The sequence below is a fragment of the Prinia subflava genome, chromosome 3 (genome assembly GCF_021018805.1).
Source record: "Prinia subflava isolate CZ2003 ecotype Zambia chromosome 3, Cam_Psub_1.2, whole genome shotgun sequence".
Lineage (NCBI taxonomy): Eukaryota > Metazoa > Chordata > Aves > Passeriformes > Cisticolidae > Prinia > Prinia subflava.
The window spans coordinates 9,369,734-9,391,281 of record NC_086249.1 but is presented as its reverse complement, the minus strand read 5'-3'; the positions used below and the strand labels follow the sequence as shown (position 1 = coordinate 9,391,281).

The 21,548-nt window shown below is 37.5% G+C and overlaps 1 long non-coding RNA gene across 13 annotated transcripts in view; it reads right to left on the bottom strand.

Moving 5' to 3' along the window:
* Positions 1–21,548, bottom strand: part of LOC134548810 (uncharacterized) — a 111,145-nt gene that overhangs the window by 6,297 nt on the left and 83,300 nt on the right. For 7 of the 13 annotated variants that reach the window (XR_010079914.1, XR_010079904.1, XR_010079905.1 and 4 more), the window contains exons 3-9: positions 7,665–7,740; positions 5,012–5,112; positions 3,189–3,296; positions 1,986–2,120; positions 1,687–1,893; positions 1,168–1,249; positions 972–1,042 (exon numbers count right to left, since the gene is read on the bottom strand). This is a non-coding gene — a long non-coding RNA (uncharacterized LOC134548810). Of the gene's footprint in view, positions 1–971; positions 1,043–1,167; positions 1,250–1,686; positions 1,894–1,985; positions 2,121–3,188; positions 3,297–5,011; positions 5,113–7,664; positions 7,741–7,943; positions 9,353–21,548 lie in introns of those variants that run through there. The other 6 variants (XR_010079909.1, XR_010079911.1, XR_010079913.1 and 3 more) reach the window with 4 other exon arrangements.

Sequence of the window (21,548 nt, the reverse complement as noted above, 5' to 3'; positions counted from 1 at the left end):
GCATCTCCATCACCCTGTAGATTACAACAAATACTCTGTGTCTGCCAGCAGCTGTGGAACAGCTATTAGCAGATGCTGACTGTTTGATGATGACCACTGTAAGTGGATGCTTATTTAAGGGACGTTTTCAGGAAACAGCCTGCTCTTAGGAGCAGTCTATAAGTGAAAATGCACTTTACAAGATTTTTACATCTTGTTGGCTTGCCTCTTGCCATTTTACAGCAAAGGAAATGTTAATGTGTAATAGAATTAGCATTTAGGAGAAGCCTAGAACACTGTACTTTGTAATATAGCCCAGTATTATTATTCAAGACAGGTCTGCTCACAGAGCAATTTAAGCCCCCCAAAATTACCCATCATTACGCAGACAGTCCATTTAACATTCTGAAGCTAATCACACAACAACCTACCCTTTCAGAGGAGATACAAAACCTCACTTGGGTTTTAAGTTCTGATTACAAGATGAGGTTCCAATTGAGAATTTCAGCTGTAAACCAAATGACCTTCAATGACCGTAGACTGGAAAACCTGGTGACTAATCTAAATAGATTTCCAGGCAGGGGGAAAAAAAACACCACCCAGCTCTTGTTTCTAGTCCTCTGCATTATTAGGGGAATGACAAAGACAAGCAGAATGTGAAAAAAGTCATGACTCCAGTGACCTTCATGTCTTTGTCCCAAAAAGGTCAGGAGTAATCAGCAAAACTTTAACTAGAGTTCAAATTCAGCTTTGTTGTCTTTACAGGCTGGTAAAATTAAATATTCTGTTCTTGTGCTCTGTAAATAGTCACAGTAATGGGTAATGTTTCCCAGCATTGGCTATGAAGATGTATTGGCATGAGCTGAAATCCAGAGAGACAGTATTTCACATGGTATATGGCAGATATAACCAAATCCTGATTTCAGCTTGTAATGCTGGAAATCACAATCACATTCCTTAAAATGAGATCATTGCAGGATATGAGCACATACCAGAATGTCCAGGACACAACTTTGCTGTTTGTCATGCTTGTCATCCAAGCCAAAACACCTATTGTCAATATCTGGAAAAAAAAAAATCCCATGACACAGAAAGGTATCAGGCAAGTCAAAGTCTGCAAGAGTAAGCCATGTGAAAACAGAAAACACAGTGAGTAATCTAGAAGAGAGCTCATAGGGACTTTCTGACCTTGGCCTGGAATGCTTTGTCCTTTTCCTCCTTTTGCATGTCACAAGACTATTTATTTATTGAATATCCATCCTGATTAGAGCTGTGGGAATAACCATATCGGATCAGACCACAGGAGACCAAGATTTCCAGCATCACACCATTAGTGAGCAGAAGTTTAGAGAAAGTGAAAGGAGCTAAGGAATAAATAAACATATATTCTTGGCAAAATTCTCCTTCTTGCTCTTGATGATAAGGAATTTCCCCATGCCTTACTATGTAGAAAGGTATAACCTCCCCAGTAGGATTTTTGGAAACCCCGGGTTTATACCTTGGGAGTTTCCTCCTTATTAATGTCCACATTAATGTTTTGTCAGCAATTGAATCCTGCTGAACATCTGACACAAATTATGGCCTCAGGAAACAATGCAACAGACTAATTTTAAATGCAGTGAACACATGCATATTTCTCAACATATTTTTATTCTGTTTATCATTTGTGTAAATACACATTCTGATTCAAAGCATTCTATGCAGCACCTTCTGTTTTGCATGCTTCTCTTCAGTCAGACTTCACAACAGGGATCCAAGTGCCTGGCAGATCTTCACTTCCCATTTGTGAACCTCCTCACTGAGGGCTTTTGGGGGATTGGAAGCCAGCACATGTAAGTATTGAAGTCTGTAATTGATTCTTTATATGCCAGCACATACTGATATCAACAGGCTTGTTGAATCCTGTAGGAAACACTAAAAAAGAACAGAAAGTTTCAAAATTAAGTAAAGGATCCATTAAATGCTCTCTTCTCCTCCTCCAGCAGCTTAAAAATCATGGCACTTACCTTGAACTTCAAAAGGCTTCTTCCCTCTTATGCATTCAGATACTGAGTTGCATTTCCTGTGTCTTGAAACGTAATGAGAGTGGACATCCTGTGCTGCACAGCATCAGTAAAATTGCAGCTGTCAATGTGAGACACCTGCAACATCCAGTTTTAGAGCTGTTGAAATGGTGACCAGCATTTCTGAAACATGTGGGATTTGGGAAGAGTGAGAGACTCTGGTCCAGGATTCAAAATCAACATGGCCATACCCTGCTTCGAGCCCTGCTGACTTCAGTGAGTGCACATGACATAAAATGTCATTTATCACGACTCAAGGTGACAAAGCCAATCTTTTGGGCATGCTCTACTGCTGTTAGTGTCTGCACATTCTGCAGACACATTTGATAACCAGGACTTCCCCAGCAAAATGTTTTCTATGTTGGACAATGGGAAAAGTATTTCAGCTTTCCCTTGCATGTATATCTCTTGAAGGAGACGGGGTGAGAACATCTGAAATATAGCAGGGTGAAAGTGGGAGTAGTCATCAATGGACAGGGACAAAATAGCTCTGTTTATCCTTCCAGTTTTCACTCTGCCTTTGTTCTCTGAAGGTGATTTTGGGTTAGAGTACATATACGTATATATGAATATACATATACAAGCATACACTGTCTCTCTATAAGTATATATATTATATTTATGTTGGCCCTGTTGGTTCAGAGGTAGCCACTGTGATATAAATACAATACTGCTCAACGTTTTCCAGAATTATTTTATGAAAGTGATTAGGTATCAACTAATACATCCTGTGATATAAAGATAATAAGCTCTGTGCAATGTCACTACAGTTATAAGTATCAATATAGTATGAACCATAAAAAAAAATAGATGCTGTTTCATTAACATTTCTTACAATGCCATGTAAATAAATCACAACATCTGTAACAAGGAAAAGAATAAGATTAATTATTACTTAAAATGGCATTTCCTTTAAAATGCCAGAGTGAACTTGTTAAGGTCTTACTAAGGAGAGACAGATGAATGTTCCTAGAAATGAGATTACAAACTTTATCTGTCTTCTTTAGCTTCCACAATTTAGAAAGAAATTTAATATTATTTTGCATCTACAACTGCATGCAGCCTTTGCCCAATGCATTATCCTATGCTGAAAGTGTGTTTATGATGAAGTTCAAATATTCACAGAGAGATAAAAGATGCTCATACCTTAATGGTGGCTTTAATTCTCAGGACACTAACCATGCACCTCTTACAGTTGAGAGCTATCCATGCTAAATAATTTTGTAGTCACTGAAGATCACATTCTAGTCCTGTCTAGGAAAAAAAAAGTAGTCTCACCAGATGTAAATATTTAGCAAAAATCAGGATTTAATTACATTAAATGATGAAATTATTCTAAAGCCCCTTTAGGACAGGAATTCACTACTGGGTAATGGCTAGATCCTAGAGTTTTATCCTTCTCTTATCTCCAGGCACTGCAGAAACCAGAAACCATCACAACAGGACAAAAGATCAGCATTACAGAGTTATTAAAAGGGGCAGGAACATCAGGAACAGGCTGGTGCTCTGTTTTTAAAAACAAATGACCCATTAATTCACAAAAACAACCCCATTACTGGGGTAACAAACTTAGTTTACGCAAATGCCCCTATCAACATTATTCAAGCCCAAACTTGATTTAATTTGGAAAAGAAATGAATAAAGCTTAGGGTAATGGCAACCTATTAGACCATGCAGACCTTAAGAATATATTTTAAAAAGTGTGCTGAGAGAGTGACATGAACATCAAAAGAGAAACCAAGAGAACTAACTGCAGAATAAAGGAGATTCTCTATCGTACCAGAGAAAGCAGAAGGAGAAACACAGGCAGAAGGAGCATGTGCCTAACTATAAGTGAGAGAGAATAATCACATTAATGTCTGTTTCCCTAAATAGTTTCAGTTTGTTTCTTTATTCTATTTTTACTGAATCTGATTTCTATTCAGGTTCAATTAATAATAATGAGCCTAAAATTAATTTGCATTATCATTTACAATGGATGCTTTGATCATGTATGTAGTTGGAACTATAATGCATACATTACCATATTATGCAAATTGCATTTTCAGCATCAGCTACATCTGTATATCATTTCTTCATGCCACAGTCCTGTGTATTGTTTCTTTGTGTAGAGGAGAATCTTGGGAGATACTACCAGGGGAAATATTGCTACAGGTATGCCCTCCACTTATGTCCTCTCTCCAAACTCCCAGTGTTAGCATCAGACAGGGGAGAACTTTAACACAGGTGGCTTGTTTGTGTTCTTTATGAAATTACTCTCCTGCATTGAGCCCACACAGGCAACCAAGCATGTACAAAAAGCCCAAGTACTACCTTTTTTTTTTTTTTTTTTTTTTTTTAACACAAGTGTCTCTCAAGCAGAACTTGTAACTGCTTGCAGCGTAAATCTGATGAGAATCTGACCTAAAAAAGAAAGCCGAGCCAGTACCACGATGTACATAAAGATCTGATTTTTAGGTCAAACTCACACATTCATGACACAGAACATGCTGGGGAAAATGTTGCACATCAATGGTTAACGGAGCCACTCAACTCTCCCTCAGGTGACTACTTCTTGCCACTGGCCAAATCTCATATTGCACTGAGCAGGCCCAAAACTATTAGTAGTTTACATTTTTATATTGCCTTTCATCTTGTGAAATACTCCCTTGCTTTACAAGTTGATACAGAAACCATATCAAGATTGTTTAATCTATTACAGTGCTGAAACTTTGTGGTGAAACACAGGAAGGATTTAGCAGTCTAGAATAAGAGAGCTCTTTTGGAGAGGAAATGAATACTATAGCGTCCACTTGAAACAAAGATGGGAGAATGTAATTTTTAAGCTTGGCACCTGGCCAGGCCATCAGAGTTAACACACTATACAGAAATAATTACTGCAGTGGGATCTTTAATGAGAAAGGTGGTCAGAACTTTGCTTTAACACATCACCCAAAAATGCACTTGGGTCACACCTTGGATCTTCTTACCATGCTGACTCATGGGCTGACAAGCAGATGAGATCCTCTTCATTCATTTCTTTCTCTTTTAGTTAGAGCTCACTCTCAAAAACAAATCAAACAGCCAAACACTGTCAAAAGAAAAATTTACACTGCCTCCAATTTCATGAAAATTTTGCATGAAAACCTATCCCTCCAGCCAAGCTGAGGATCACAGAAGTTGAGATTCTTCCTCCCACAGATAAATTACTTCAGAGTAGCCCTACAGGCTTGATCCTGCCTTCCAAAGAGATGATGGTGAAATTCCTCCTGTGAGGTCACTAGGACCCAAAGATGATTCATTTGGCCATTTCACTGTGCTTAGTCTGTTTGACAGGAGATAAGAGCAGTGCCCGAGGAAAGGGAAGGGGATGAGTGGGACTGCCCTTTTTTCTTGCCAGCAAGCAGTTTGGTTGGATCATCCTGTCTTTCGAAAGCTCTTTGCTAAGAACTGGGTCTATTTGCCCTGCTACTTTCCAGGGTACACTGGGATGTGATGCATGCAGGATCTTTCAGGTGGAGGAATTTAGCTTGGTGTTATCTGGTGGATGACAAACATTGAGTATTGTCAGAATGAGGTATTCCTGTGAGTCCTCAGCAAAGTGTTAATCTGATTAAACTCCTAAAAACTGATAGACATTGAACAGAAGAGCATATTAATATTGTCAACAAAATTCCGTTCTTAGTCACTCAAACGCAAACGTCAGATCTTTGTTGCTCAGTATAACAATTAAAAGTGATCTGATCACCCTCCAAGCAGAGAACTGACAAAAACACAGGGTGAGGAAATGTTTTTGGTTTATCTTCTGCATATAGAAAGACGCTGATAAGAGGGAAGAATCATTTTAGTTCTGCATAGATAAAAGATTGCTCTTGGCAGAACAGATTAATGTACCTGTCTATACAAGCATAGAGGAAGAATGAAGAAGGGAAATAGATTAGTATTCTTCTGCACACGGCACAATCAAATATGATCTTTGGATTGGCAACTGGACTAATAATAATCACTGTAATAAACCAGGGCCTTTACATCTATGATATGCAGTACTAGCTAAAAGATAGCTGCTTCTCAGCAATAACGAGCTGGATTCTTCGTCACTCATCACCTTGTGTAATTATTGTGGTGAGTTCAAAAGAAATCCATTGTGCTACCAATCAGATTTTCTTTTCCTTTCATGTTGTGCTTTTCTTGCACAGGCATAATGACTACTCACAGAGTAGACAATGAAGAACCAGGGTTAATATATTTATTTTCTATGTAAGAATAAGGAAAATGTAAGACATCTAATGAATGAGTGCAATAGCTTGGACAATATCTCTTATTTAAAGTTTAGGTACTTAAATGTTGCCAGAGCCAACCCTGTGGTTAAACAGCTCCAAGAAAGAAAGAAAAATGGATTAAAAAACACAATCTGGCTTAATACCAAATAATAATTTTTCTTCATTCATAATGATTTATTAGCAGTTGTGTTAGTAAAAGCATGTACAGCAATATTGAATAATATTAAGACAAGTAAACTGCAACAAACTTAGTAATTTAAAACTCAAAACATCTGGTCAAGAAGTATCTTAAATCTGAGATGACTTTTTTTTAATGGCCAATTTGGTTTTAGTTGAATTTTTTTCTAAAGTACTGTTCCTCTTCATAGCTGAAGTGAGGATAATCAAGGTAAATTATGAAAATAACCTAGCTATGTGGTAAAGGTCAACAGAAAGCCTTGTTAAGATCTGCTTTTTATGAAGATATCTTGTCTGTATTGTCAAAAAGGATTAACATTATAACACAAGAGAGGCTGTCAATTGAAACAAAAGATGTTAGCACAAAGATACTTGTGACAATTAATATTAGGTTTTGATTTAGACTGTGAAAGCAAGAAAACATCATAACCTCATTAGCTCATCTCTTCATTTATGTTTTTCTAATATGGGTCACAAGAAGGTGCAGAGATGTTTACTTTTTTTTCCTATTGTTAGATTGTGGACAGGAATTTTATGAGAATAGAAATTCTCATCAATAGAGTTAGAAACTCTCAAATAGAGCTAGATTTGTATCTCTATTTCTTTAAGTGGAATTTTCCTGTCTAATTCTTACCACAGGGCACTACATTGAGCTTTAGAGTTAACGTGACTTTTATCCACTAGCACTGAACTGGGAATGGAGGGTAAAGGAGTTGCCCACATGTTTCTGTAACCATCTGTTTTCCAGGGTTACTATGTAAATAAAATTTACTTTGTGAACATGATTAGTCTTGGGCTCACTTGTTTGTCTTCCAGCCCAAAACTACAAAGGGAATTTCCTTTCAGGGAAGTAGTAACAAGGGTGTAGTTATTTCCCACAATATTGTATATGCTGAGCATGCTAATATATGAAAAATATCTTAGAGCTGAAAATTTCCAGGGAGTTTCACTGTTATTGTGTCAGTGGCAGTAGAGTAAAGCCAGGGCAGAAACCTCTGTCCTAAAATCCCTTCTAAATGTTCTTGCATGGTCAAGTCCCACTGGCAATTATGCCAACAGTTACCAGTGACGTTCTAAAGAAACTTGATCCAGGAATAAAAAAAAAAAACCCAAACACTCTTGCATTTCAAAACATCACAGGCCTTGAATTGAACAAAACAGAAGCTGGGAAAGAATGTTCACTCACCCTATGGCCATGCTCTGAAGGACTTTGGTGTCCTCATGTCTGTGAGGGCTTTTACCTTCAGTGATGATTTGAATCCCTGGAAAGACATACCTGTGACTGAAGTGATCCAAGACATAAATCTGACAGACACAACGTGGCATGCAGTATAACCCTCAATACCCTCCACATAAATTTGAATCTGTGGGAGCCCATTGAGTTTAAAGCACTTCTCACACATTTTCAGCTCTTGCTACTTATAAACCACAGCAAATACCACGTATGGGATTTTTCTGTACTCACCAGCTGCTTCTTCCTAAGTAGCCACCTGAAATTGTAACAGCATCCAAAGCATCCTAAATGCATCACCACACTCTGCCAGAAGGGTGGCATAACCAAAAAATCAGCTTTTCATCCTGCCTCAATCTGAGAAGAGCACAGTGCAAACTGTAAGGAGGATGCCCAAATTAGTGAGAAGTCTGATCAGTGTGTCAAGCAGGGTTTAATGTTAACAAGAACAGTCACCACACAAAACACAGCCACACTTTTCAGGACATTTAACCAAAAAAACCTGCACAAACACGTTGATGTCTGATCTGCAAGAGCTAGTACATCTGTAATTTTCCAGTGAGATAAAACCAGTTAGTACCAGCTGAAATACATTACCAGCTTCAGTAATTAGTAGGCATAGACATTTCTTGTCAGTTCTACAGGCCATATCCTCAGCTGGCGTAAATCAATGGCACTCTGGGCACTGGAACTGTATTACTTTACTCACCTTGAAATAGTTATGCATACTAATTACTGCCTTACCCATTACTGCTCCTGTCAATTCAGACATCTGATTTACACCAGGTGAGTTTGTTCCATATATTTAGAAGTTTCTGCACATTCCTTCAAGAATCTGTAGTGTCAAATAAACTTTCCAAATAAGCCAGGCACATGCTTTCCATAATCTATCAAATCAGTGCTCAGTGAAGTGACACTGTTGCACATAAATCATGACTGCAATTATTAAATCAAGCTGAGTTTGTATTGTGTTTCTTCCACTGTTGGGTAGAATTAACCACGGGAGAACAGAAGAACAGGCACATCAGGATTGCTGGGATGGAAGAAGGAGTTAAAAGCCCCACCCAAGCTCTCACAACCTAACCTTTGGAGCATGCAGCTGATAATGTGAAACAGAACATAATGCCCCGGAGGAGATACATCTGGAGGTCAGCTCAGTCAGCTACTGTGGAACTGTTCCAACAAAGCAATCAAATATCTAGCAAAACCTATAAAAAAAATCACATCTCTAGTATATAGACATCCAACCTGAGCTGGACGAGGGTAGAGAAGCCTGATTTCACTTTCATACCCCTGTCAGGCAACCTAAGAGCTGCACAAACACAAAGTGAGGTTTTTAACTGCAGCTTCTTAAGGCTCAGTTTGTCTAACCCAAGCATAATAAATTCATGTGTCAAGATTGAAGTTGATTGTTCATCAGAGAAAAATGAGACAAGATAATCCACTTTGCTGAAAACGTAATGCTTTAGGAATGTTACAAACTACTGCAAATGTTTAACTCCCTGTGCCTCATGGGTGGTTATATAACAAAACACCCATTCAGGGGCTGATTCTTATCTATCCCTTGCATAAGGCCATGTCTAGACAAGGATTTGAAGGTGTGTTGTTTGAAAGTGTTCACAGAGTGGTCTAGTTGGCAGATGAGGAAGCCTCCCCCTTTCCCCCCACCTCCCCCTCTTCCCAAACGTTCATGCCTGTGGAATGGGTGAAGTATGGGTTCCTCTCCCTAAACTTTTGATTCAATTAATTTAGCAGCTGACAGTGGCAATTTGTCCACCCTGGAGTCAGAATGTGACTTCAGAGGGCTGAGGGAGTAAAGGTTCATCTCCCTGCCCACGTCTAAACTAGAGCTTTCAAAAGGTCTAAGGATTTTCAGCACTATTTCCATATATCCACCTGCATGCTGCACAGATGACATACATAGGTATCCCATAACTTTGGATGGTACTTTGCCTTTGTAAACCAGTACTAGAGATAAAGGGTGACTTTCCAGCAATGGTTAACCCTTTGACAGCATCCCCTTTACAGGAAAATCCTTCCAGTGCTGACTTCCTCTTCCATTGTACCTACCCTGGTATAATATTTTTGTTTCTTTATTACCCCATTTCCAATGAACTTGACTCAGCCATCCACTCCTACTCCACACACACCTCATGTTGTTGGGAGAAGTATTCCGTGGAAAAATTACACAAAGGTCTCTATAACATGTGAACTATTTGGCTAAGAATCCATCCCACTCAAAAAATTCTTTTAAAGCATTGAATTAAATTCACAGTCTGTGGTTCCTCCATCTCTGATTTCCCCTTTTATATCATCAGCAGCAGTATATGGAAATGGTGAGGATCCTTACAGGGACATGCCCACCATATGCCTGTCTGTGGCTTGCTTCATGCAATGTTATTGCTCTCACAAACAAGTTCTAAGAACAGCAACATTTTTAACACCCACTTTTTGCATATTTTCTCTTCTCTTTTTTTTTTCTTCTTAAGCACATCTAAGTATTTAGAATTTACTTTTGTAGATTATTATATCATTACCTTAAGTTTCAGGCGTACCTCTGAGGATTCATGAAAAATAAGTATTTTATTTATACCTCATACTCTACTATAGTTCTAAAACTTATAAAGACACATTTCCAGTCAATGAAGGTAAAAAAATGCCTGTGTAAATGTAAAGTTTTTCTTTTTATAATCACAGTAACTTAATTATGTTTTCACATTTATAAAACAAGAAGTAGGGAGAAAAAAAAAAAGAACTGGATAAAGTTTAAACCACATTCAGAGGGAAATCAGGTAAGAGATCAAACTGGTGATGAGAAATATGAGAAATCCTGCCCTGCTGAAAAACATGGGAAGGTAATTATTTTCCAAGGGCCAGGAATTTGCCCTTTGTTTTTTTAAGAATGAAATGCATACAGCTATGTAGATACACATGCATATGTATTTGGTTTTCTTCTGGCCAATTATGATAATTTTCTTTGCAATGGAGTTTTCTATATGCACACACTTTATATCTGGTTTGATAACCAATGGTTTACAGTGTCATTAGGAAGGCCGAGACCATGAGGTAACTTCTAAGAAATGTGATCTGCTGCCATATCTGGAACATATCAGCTCTCAGTAGAAATATATTTTTAATAAAGAGGAATGCTTTAGAGGTTTCTCTCTTGATATAGGCCTAAGTTCAGCGAGCTAAGTTCAATCACAGAGCTGACTTCTAGCCTTCCAGTACACAATAGGGTTTTAATGTTTAAAGTTAAGTGCAATGTTTAAAGTTAGGTTAAAGTTTGAGTATGGTACTGAATAGGAGCCAGAGAGAAAACATCTTTCATTTAAGATGAAAATTCCTGCTTTAAAATGTCTTCCTTGAACTTTGGCTCCAATTTGTGCATGCAGTGGTGATGTTCAGGTTTCTGTGTGGAGCCCAGCAGGAACGTCAGCAGTTCTGCTTCAGTGCCGAGTATCAATAGTGTTCAGAGATCAGAGCTCAGAGCCAGCACTTAGGAGGGGCAACCTTGTCAGTCAGCACTTGACTGCTTTGCTCTGTTCTTGACCAGCCCATGCAATTCACATAGCCCTCAAGGTAAGATGAGTGGGTGGATCGTGGAAGTGTACAAACAGCCTTCAGGATAATAATTCAACTCCTCTCCTTTTACCTTGAAGCAGTATATTTCCACACACAATCAAAGTGCATAAGACAATATTCAATTTAAAGAGGTGTTCAGACTAGCATGGATTGTATTTAAGAAGCAAAGAGCAGTCTGCATTTTATAAATAATGCAACAGCTTGTGGTTGCAAGACAAGCCCTGGATTTGCAGACAAATGATGCAGAATTCCTGGCCTGTCCTCAGGCTACTGTAAGTGAAAGCTCATGGAGTGACTGAACAGATGAAGAGGTAGGTACCACTGCTGAGCCTGTACTCTCCCAGAGTAAAAGGGCTGCTCCTGGCCTTGCCAAACTGGTGTTAGATTGGGAATGGGCTGCAGCAGAGTCTCTTCTGCCCTTGCATTAATAGATGGAGAGAGTTGGGCTCTTGTGTGCCAGAAATGGGGCCTAACCAGTGAGGAATCTGTCTGCAAGGCACGATAGAGCCCTTCCTCTGAACTGGAATTTCAAACTTTCTGACCTTCAGCACAAGGAAAGTCAGAAGATAACCAATATATACTAGAAGACCTCTACATTAAAGATTTCTCAACTCTGTCTCTCTAACTTATGGAAATACTTAAAGAAAAATATCACCACTTCTCACAACTTTTGTGTTCCCCTTTCAATTGCAGCAGCTGACAGACACTTAAAAGTTGCTTGCTAAAAGTGAGTGACTGCTTCAGTGTAGTGTAACACGCTACAAAAAGATGCCCTCAAATCTGATTCTGCCTGTGACAGCTACCAGTGATGGTGGTCGTCTCATACTGGCCGCGTGTCTTCAGTGTCCGTGTCCCTGAGCTGTCTAGTGACATGTCAGCAGATAGGACAGAAGGGAAACATGAAGAAAAAAAATCCTACAGCAAATAACTACTGCTAAAATATTTATAAGAGATGTTTAATGTGCTTTTTAAAAGAAATAATAATATTAAAGAGCTCGTGTGTAATTAAATGTGATATGGAAACCATGCTGTTTGCTAGAGCTATTGACTCCACTGTTCTCATTCTCCTAAACTTAATATAAAATGAATCATTAATCTTCAAGCCAGTAACTTTTTCACCAATGCAAACACTGGTTGTTTAGGTCTGAGTCAGTGAGATATTAACACCACAACAACATAGATTTATATTGTCATAAAGTCATTCCACCCAAAATGTGACTCCTTTTTAATAAAATTGCCTGTATTTTTGAGCTACATCACAGCCAAAGCTGAATGCTCAAAATGTTTTTACCAGTCTCACAGTCGATATAAATTGTCTGTTCTCATTACACTTACTTGTCTTAGAAAATTGTGGGCCCCAATCCTCAGCAGGCACAACCAGAGCCCACAGAGCTGCACAGCTTGGATCTGTGGTGGATGTAGCCCCTTCCTATAGATTTCCTGCTTGAATAAACTGTTGTGTATTGAGAATAGTCGGCAAAATCCAAGTTACTCTGGGGACTAGAGCTCACACGAGGTTTATCTAGTATTAACAGTTATTTGACCTTTCATTGGCACAGCAAGAAGAAAATGCTCTTTTACATACTCTTATGCAAACCTCTTAAATATTAAATGAGCTGTGCACAGAACTTTTCTTGTGTGAAGGACCAATAATACTTTGGACCTCATTCGAAATCTGGGTCACTTTGACCTTGTGTAAATGAAATCTTGCATTTCACCAATTTTTCACATGCTTGTTCCGTCTTGAGCAAAAGCTCAGAATCAAATAAGCACCAGCTTCAATGTAGAGGATGATTAACTTAAGGAGTTCTTGGCTTCTTCTTCAAGAAGGTTAACATGACCTTGAATGGCAGGAGAATGTTACGGACTTGTATTGTTGAATCTTACGCGGATTGTTGTAAGAAGTTCACATACAAACCGTATTTTTAAGCCCTAACAAAGAGATATTTCTCTCCCATTGCTTTTTTGAGATTATTAGTAGATTTCATCTACAAACTGAAAAGAATCAGTCAGTTGGCTCTTTTCTACCTTACTGATACTCAGCCAAATTCATGCACGTATTTCCCATTTGCTTCAGCAAGAGTTGTGTCGATGGCAGTGTCGTAAATTCTACCTCCACCTTCTCTCTAATTGGCACCAACATCAAATGCTGAAGGATGTCCTTGGAAAATCAAGAAACCAGGAATTGAAAGTGCACAGCTAAATCCAGTTCTCCTCTGTACATATAGCTGTCTATTAATTTATTTTAGCCTATTCCACAATAGGGGTCTCTTCTTTCCCTTTTAAAGTCATCAGTAAAAATCATGTTAACATGAATGAGGCAAAATTAGGCATATAAGTGAAAGTGAAGTCAAAGCTTATCTGAAGAATTCCCACTTAGGACTTACAGCTTGACACAGTGGTCACTGAAGCATTTCTAAAGGTCTTTGTCTGATATGATCTTTTCATAATTGTTAGCAAAATGAAGGCATCTTTATTCTGCTCTGCTTACTAGCAATGCTTATATAAAACATGGATTATTCACAGCTCCTTTCCTTCTGAAAATGAGCATTTTTAATTTTTTTAAGGGAGAAATAAGGCACACACAGTATGAATCAAACTGAAAACAATTGGTTGAGGTTTATGTGCCAGCCAAAGAGTGCCACTTGTAGTTTCCAGTTGTAATTTGTATAGGTCTATTTTGAACAGCAGTGCCATCAGTTTAAGAGAAAAAGAATCCCAGAAGATAAATCCTATTGATAATGCAATGATTCCAAATCATGGTAATGCCCTTAATTCTGTGTCAGTAGCCATTCTAGTCATAGGTGCATACTTGTAGCTCTTCCTTGAGGAAAGACATTCTGTTATGGCACTGGGAAAAAGATGCTTGTTGATAAAGCTGCATGTAAGTGCAATGTCCTTTCAGCTGAAAAGTGGAAAAGCAGATTCTTTCAATCCACACCTATTGAACTTCTGATAAGCACCTTCTTAATATTTTTTTCTAACCTCATTTGTATACTGCTGAATTTCTCATTAGAGTGAAAATGAAAATACACTTTCTTCAAGCTGACTTTAAGAAAAGCACCTTCTTGACCTGGATATATCAGAATGCTTAACACAGTTGATAGTCTGTCTAAATTGTTATGGATGCTGTTGTTGAACATATTTATGTAAAAATAGTATTGATGAGCACTGGCTATAGCTGAGATCCCCACTGTGCACTAAAAATTTATCTAAGATGGTCAAAGTTCTCTGTTAAAAATTTGTTACAGAGTGTAAAAACTTCTCCTAAGAAGGGAAATACTTATAGTATGGAGAAAAATCAAGCGGTAGAAAAGAAAAAAAATAAATAAAGTATTCGAAAGAAAAGAACACAATGAATCCATCTGGTCTATGGGAAAGATAGGAAGAGAAATGGAACCTCTGCAGTTTGTTTATTCAGACTGACTAAGTTTCAAGCCAGTGAGTAGATTCAGTGAATTCAACAACACAACTCACATCCTCACAGTAAAGCATTTACATAAGTCCATTGCAGGATTGATTAATCTTGCATGTTTCAGGAGGTGTTCTAGTGCTCTCAAGCCGAATTATCTGAAACTATAACAGATGGCTAGACAAATCAGAGGTAGAGATCTAGGTGCAATTTTCTGTGTCTCGTGATAATTTACATGTAATCAAGCTGACTTTTCAAGTTAAAGTTATTCAAATGTTCATACAAATATTCTGTGTAAAAAGTGCATTTACAGTTTCTCTGTGGGGGTTACCTGATAAGAGGGTGCATGATTAAAATGGGTCTGTTGGCAGGGAGGATTCTACCAGAGTCACTGTCTGAAAGGTGGTTATCTATTTCTACTTGCAGATGTGATTTTTCAGACCAATTAACAGGAGAAAACTAACAGTTTTCAGAAGCAGATTCATTGTTTTCAACAAATTCTTTTTAATTCTTAAGAGAATAAACATTTTGGATCTGGATGCATGATAGCATGACTGCAAGTTTGAACAACTTTAGGAAATTTTACCCTTGTTGCCATTCTCATTTCACTACTGCAAGCCTCGTTTCTTCTTGGCCAAAAATGAAAGGAGTTTGGACACTTTGATTTGAAACCTGCAATAGGATGTGTTGGAATAAACAGGTCATGATTTCTACATGCAGTTCGAAGGGCTAATTTTTCTGTAACCAGTATTAATTTCATTTTACTGGAAACAGTAGAAAGATGAAACATTTACAAATATTCCTTCATTGAAAGAATTGCTAGCAGCTTTCACTTTGAAAACAAGAGACTTGTTGTTGGTTTTTTCAAGAAACTGTGTGTTCTGATAGGATTCTGCATCAATAAAGACCATCTGGATCTTTTAGGATAGTAATTCACATAGTTAAGCCAGTTAGCAGGTTTTGGATTTTATGATTTTTTTTTCACAGACAGTAGCTGAGGCAGCAAAACTGTGGGGTTTTTGTTGTTATTTGTTTGTTTTTTGTTTGTTTGTTTGATTTTGTTGGTGTGTGTGTGTGTTTTGGTTGGGTTGGGGTTTTTTTTGTTTGGTGGGGTTTTTTTGGGGTTTTTTTTTGGTTTTTTTGTGTGTGTGTGGGGGTGGTTTTTTGTGGGGTTTTTTTGTCGTTGTTTGTTTGTTTTTGGGGGGTTTTTTTGTTTGTTTTTTTTGTTGTTGTTGTTTTGTTTGTTTGTTTGCTTGTTTTTTTGTTTGTTTGTGGGGTTTTTGGGGGTTTTTTTGGTTTGTTTTTTGGTTTTTTGTTTTGTTTTGTTTTGTTTTTTTTGTTTTGTTTTGGTTTTTTTGTCTTCTACCAGATTGATGGAATAAGGCTCTGTACATGCACATGCTCACAGGTGACTGCCTGGGGATTCTTCTGTTGGCTTTCCTGGAGTGAAATATCAAAGGTATGAGTGTATGTGGGACTGGGGCCTAAAGAATTCTGGGAGCTCTCATTTGAATGGAAAATAATATATCCTATACAGCTCTTTTCTCAGAAGTACCTCATCTTTTCCAACTCTTACATGTCACCTGCACCTGCTCTAACACCCTCACTTTTGGTTATTAGGAAGGCTGTAATCTAGAATTAAACAGCTGAGCACAGAAATTTTTTTTCCCAAAGTAGGCAGGGGTTTGTTTAAAAGAAACAGAAGAAGAAGCAAAGAGATGGGGCATTAATGAATGGCACAATGGGCCACTGATACCGCCCTGCAGAAACAAAGGGCTCTGTGCAAGAATTCCCTCCTTTAGCATGTGATAGACCTTCTGACCTGGGATCACAATGGCTTACAGACAGAAACAAGAGAGGAAGCAAGAAAGCTCGTCATTTCTTTTCCCCGCGGGATAAACAACATTTTATTCTACCTTTAACCCTGGCGGGAGACACCACCACTTAGCAAACAAATCTATATTAAGTGCACTTGCTGGAATTATTTACAGCATCAGTTGTTCCAGAAAATGACACTAATAATAATTGCTGAATTCAGAAAATGGAATTTGACATGAATATAGCCTTCTAAGTAGCAAAATCATCTTTCCTTAATCAGCATCCCTTATTGAGGAATTCCCTGTTTTCCTGTCCCCAAAGAGAAGGAAAATACCATTGTTTTCCTACAGTATTCTTTTTTTTTGACTCACAGACAAGCTACTTTTGGCACTGGTTTTAACCATACATGACTCTACAGAAAGCAAGAACAATTCTCCTGCACCTCCACAATATTTTTTTTAGAAAAGCAAAAGCTCCACTCCACTGTTCAGAGATCACTTTGTCTGCAGAAAGAAGGATTCATATGCACAGCTTTCACCAATGGAGAACACACTGCAGGTGTTTACTTCTCATATCAAATAATGTTACTTGTTAACCAATGAAAATGGAAATTGTAACATGAAAAATGTGTGGGTCTTTTTCAGATTATTCTCATAATTAACATATTCTGGTTGCTTCTTCCTCCATTTTCCAGATACGCCTGTATAACTTAACTTTCATGTAATCTGTCAGGAGTTTATTCAGGAAATAGAGATGTCCTGCTGGCCAAATCTGTTTTTGTAATGGTAACCCTGCAGGCTGTATGCTACTAGCACAGTTTTTATGCCAAGAAGTTCCTGCATTAAATGGGGGAGGTTAAAAGTCAGTCCTGCCTTGCAGCTGCTTTTAGTGAGCTTTGGCAAAGGTTCACCAGTCTGTCCATAAATGCACGGTGTCATTGCTATATAGGAACATTAATCAATGTTATCTGCAGCAGAACTGTCTTGCACTGTGATTTTGACAGGAACTGCAGACAGGATCACATGTTCCCACAATTTCTCATTTTTTAGTGAAGCAGCTGTAAACATTACTTTATTTTAAGAGTTAATTTCAACAGTGAGCATTCTTTCAGCAGTGGGTGAGAAAATGACCCGGATTATACTTCCTCTCCACAAACTCCTTTTATGAATAGTATAAGGTGAGACCAATTATCTCTCTCTGTTTTGGAAGGTTTAGATTTTTTGTTATTTAAATAATGTCCAGCTGCGGTAACAGTTCTTAAGATGTACAGTTACAAGGAGATAAAATATACAACAGTGTATGCTTTTTTGTGTATGGTAGTTTTACAGAAGACTCTGTGTTCTCCCACTGCAAAATAGAGAAAACATAAGATAAACATGAGATTTTTTTTACAAGGAAAGACAGTCACCGCTGATTTTCAGGTCTACAGTTTTAACACACGACAAATATTCTTCCTATCTACTGTCTCAAATGCTTGGATTTACCTCAGGAAAACTCCAGTTATCCTCATGGATATAGGAACCCTGGGGTCTTGATATAGATAGCTTGAGCAGCACCTCTCTGATACCTAAAGCAGCCAAATGAAGTCAGCCACCCAGCTGTCACTTTTTTGAGAGCAAGAGGAAGAGGGAAGGTTTCCTGAGGAGCTATATTCACCTCACGTTTCTAAGAAAGCTATAGTAGAATGTCATGTTCAGCAGGTGGCAGTGATATAGTGTGAGTATAAATGGACACAGTTTTCAGAATATGGGGAGCTGAAGTCCTGTGTCCATTGGAGGACATGTGGTTGCTGAGATACAGAAATTATCAAGGACATAGTAATATGTAGATGGAGAAATTAGACAATCTGCTTATGTCTTTAAAGCAGAGATAAATTCTGTGTCATCATCTGAACACCTAGCTTCCAAAAAAGCCCTTTTTCTCCTTTAGTTATCTAAGGTGATCAAATATAATATTGTTTTGAAGCTTAGTGTGTATCATAGCATTTACGTACTTGATGTATATATGTAGAATTTACGTATTTTTTCCAACTATTAAAAAAACCCAACACTTTCAATACCTCCTCTATTCTTATTCTTATTGTTATTATTATTGATTTAATCTTGTCCTCTTATAAACCAGTTATTCAGTAATGTTGGTTGTGTACAAATTGATAGTCCCTGACAAGAGTGACTTATATTTTAATTGGATGGTCCCTGTCTTGTGAAAAAAAAATATATTTATGCATTAACATCACCATCCTTCTTTTAGCTCATTAGTAACATCCTACTAAGACATGCCAAAATGATTTTCAAATGGTGCTGAATCAGCCATTCCTCTTCAATAGCCATTCTTGCAGCAGAACCAACCTCCACAATGCCAGCAGCCTGCCTTACTTTCCTCAGGACTGGAAAGGTCACACAGGTTAGGGCAAATCCTGTTGCCTCTTTACACAAGGTGGAAAAAACCAGAACCACATTCAGCAGCCAGGTAAGAGCAGAGAAATCTAATCAAGGAGGAGTTAAGAGATGGGAGACCTGACTGCAGCGGGTGTTCACTGAAACTTCTGCTTGAAGAGGGGAAAATTATGTGTTAGGTTCAGCTTGCACCTTAATCCAGTGAAAACTGTATTTAGCCTGTATGGATGCAGAAAGCAGAGGTTCTTGTGTTTTGGAAGCCTTTCATAAAGAAAACTTATGCCCTTGAAAATAAAAGGGAACTCGAGTCTGTGTCCTTCAACATCGACCTCTTTCCATTGCAGATGACAGTGAGCCCTCCTTGTTTTGTGTTCTGTAACAGAACTCAATTACATGTAAGGAAAATAGATCTGTTTTCAAAATTAAATGTATTACCTGTAATAAGAAGCTTTCTGTTCTTTGAGTAGAGAAAGTTAATAGATTCTTCTAATGTCCTGGCCCTTGTTGAGGCCACAGTCTAGTAGTGCTGTCTGGTTGGGGCAGAACAAAAGGTTAAGCTTCCTCAGTGTCTCTCTGTTCTTGTGTAGAGACCTAAAATTGGTGCTGCTTTTGGATGAAAATGGTGCAAATGAGGTTTAGCCAGAAAAGAGATCCTAACTTAATCTCTAGAATGGAGGATCTGATGCCCTGTTTTGCATTCTCATAACCTGTTTTACAATCTTCTTACAACAGAAATTTAATTTTGAAAGGTTTTTCTGGCCACATTGTCATATTCTTTGTTCCTAATTCATTGTACTATTTGTTCTTATTTTGCTTCATAAGTCTTGCCATGAATCAGGAATTACCATTGCATCAATCTGTGTGGTCCTAATGATAAAGACAGGACTGTGATTAGGCATTGGTCCCTGTGATATGTATAATGCTGTATTAAGCATCTCAGAGAAATATATTAATCTTAACTTGTTCAAACAATGGTTCCACTGCCTTGTGTATCAATGCAACTTTGCTACATTTTAAAATAAAAAACAAAGATAGCTGGTCTTAGCGGTGCTTTTGTTAGCTATACAATCATGATGTTAATTTGAAGCTGAATATAAACTTTTATTGACTGAACAAAAGCTGAAATTTGCTGACCAAAAAAAAAAGTGTGTTTTTACCTGTAGGGCAGACCCGATCAAAAAAAGAAATAAATGGAAAGATGGACCTAGTGCAAATATTTATCATGTCCTCAGATGATGCCTCAACTTTTCCTATACCAAAAGTTTCCTAACCTTCATATATACCAGCATTTGGCAAATTAAATATTTAATCTTTCAATTGTGGAAGAACATGGGGTACAGCAAGCACTCATTCCACTCATACTTGCTTAAAATTATCTGCTGCAAAGGATTAGCTGCCATATTCAACAATAACGAAGCTCTTGTTTTCAAATAAAGAGGTTAATTGGCTTTGTACAAAATATGCTTATATAGCACATATTACTAATATTGCTTTTGTGAAGGCTCATTGCAAAGGAATCTAAAATTGCCTTTTATTACCATTTTTACAATAATCTGTCCTTGACCAAAAACTATACTTAGAGAGCCCATGCTAGCATGTCATTTCAACTGCTTAACTAGACATTGACAACCTCAGTTCTGTTGTTATATTCCAATTGTGTTTTGAGTTGCTTCTTCCTTCCCTTTTTTTTTTTTTTTTTTTTTTTTTTTTTTTTTTTTTTTTTTGTCATTAGGGTCATGGCAGCACTGATGACCTTCCTTGCTTAGACTGTGAGCACAATAGATTATGAACAGGGTTCTAATTTTAACTGATATAAAAAGGTTTTGCATTGGTTTAAGAAAGATGTGTGTATCTCATTATGTACTCATGTAAAATCTAAATAAAGACACACATGTATCTGCTTGCCAACTGAGAAACATGCACTTGCAACTTCTATTTAATATTTCATGGGTACACATACATGATATGGTCCTTTTGGGAAAGATTTTAACAGTTTTGACACTGAGATGGTGGTCTCTGCCTATATCTGTTGTCTTTCTACCATAGCTCTCTGCAGGCACATAAAAGCTTGGCTTCACAGAGAGTTGGCTGGAACTATTCGATACTTGTCTGAAAAATCATCCTAGAATTTGTTCATGGCAATAAAATTAACTATGTTTACAAAAATACATCTCTCATGCAAATTTTATCAGTGGTCATGGATCTTTCTGATTCTAGGTACTCTGATCCCACTGTTGGTAACTCAAGAGTTTTGAGAAATTCTAGTCTGCAGAAATTTTTCATGACTCTTTAATTCCTCTGGTTTTGTTCCTAATTTTCATCTTAATTGTGATGGGTTTTAGGTTTCTCTAATTAATGTACTATTATGTCTCATCCAACTACTTTGCTAGATTATGTCTTGGATGAATTCTTAGTAAGTAGCTCAGTGATACTTTTTAATTTTATTGGTTTTAATTCATTGCAAAGAATGTTAGGTTGCTGATGTTAAATAACGTGTGCTTTCTCAAATTTTTCTCTAGTGCCATATGATGAATAGTAATGAAGTGTTAATTTTATTTTCTCTATACATAACCATATTACTGGAAAAAACAAAACAAAAAACAAACAAACAAACAAAAAAAAAAAAAC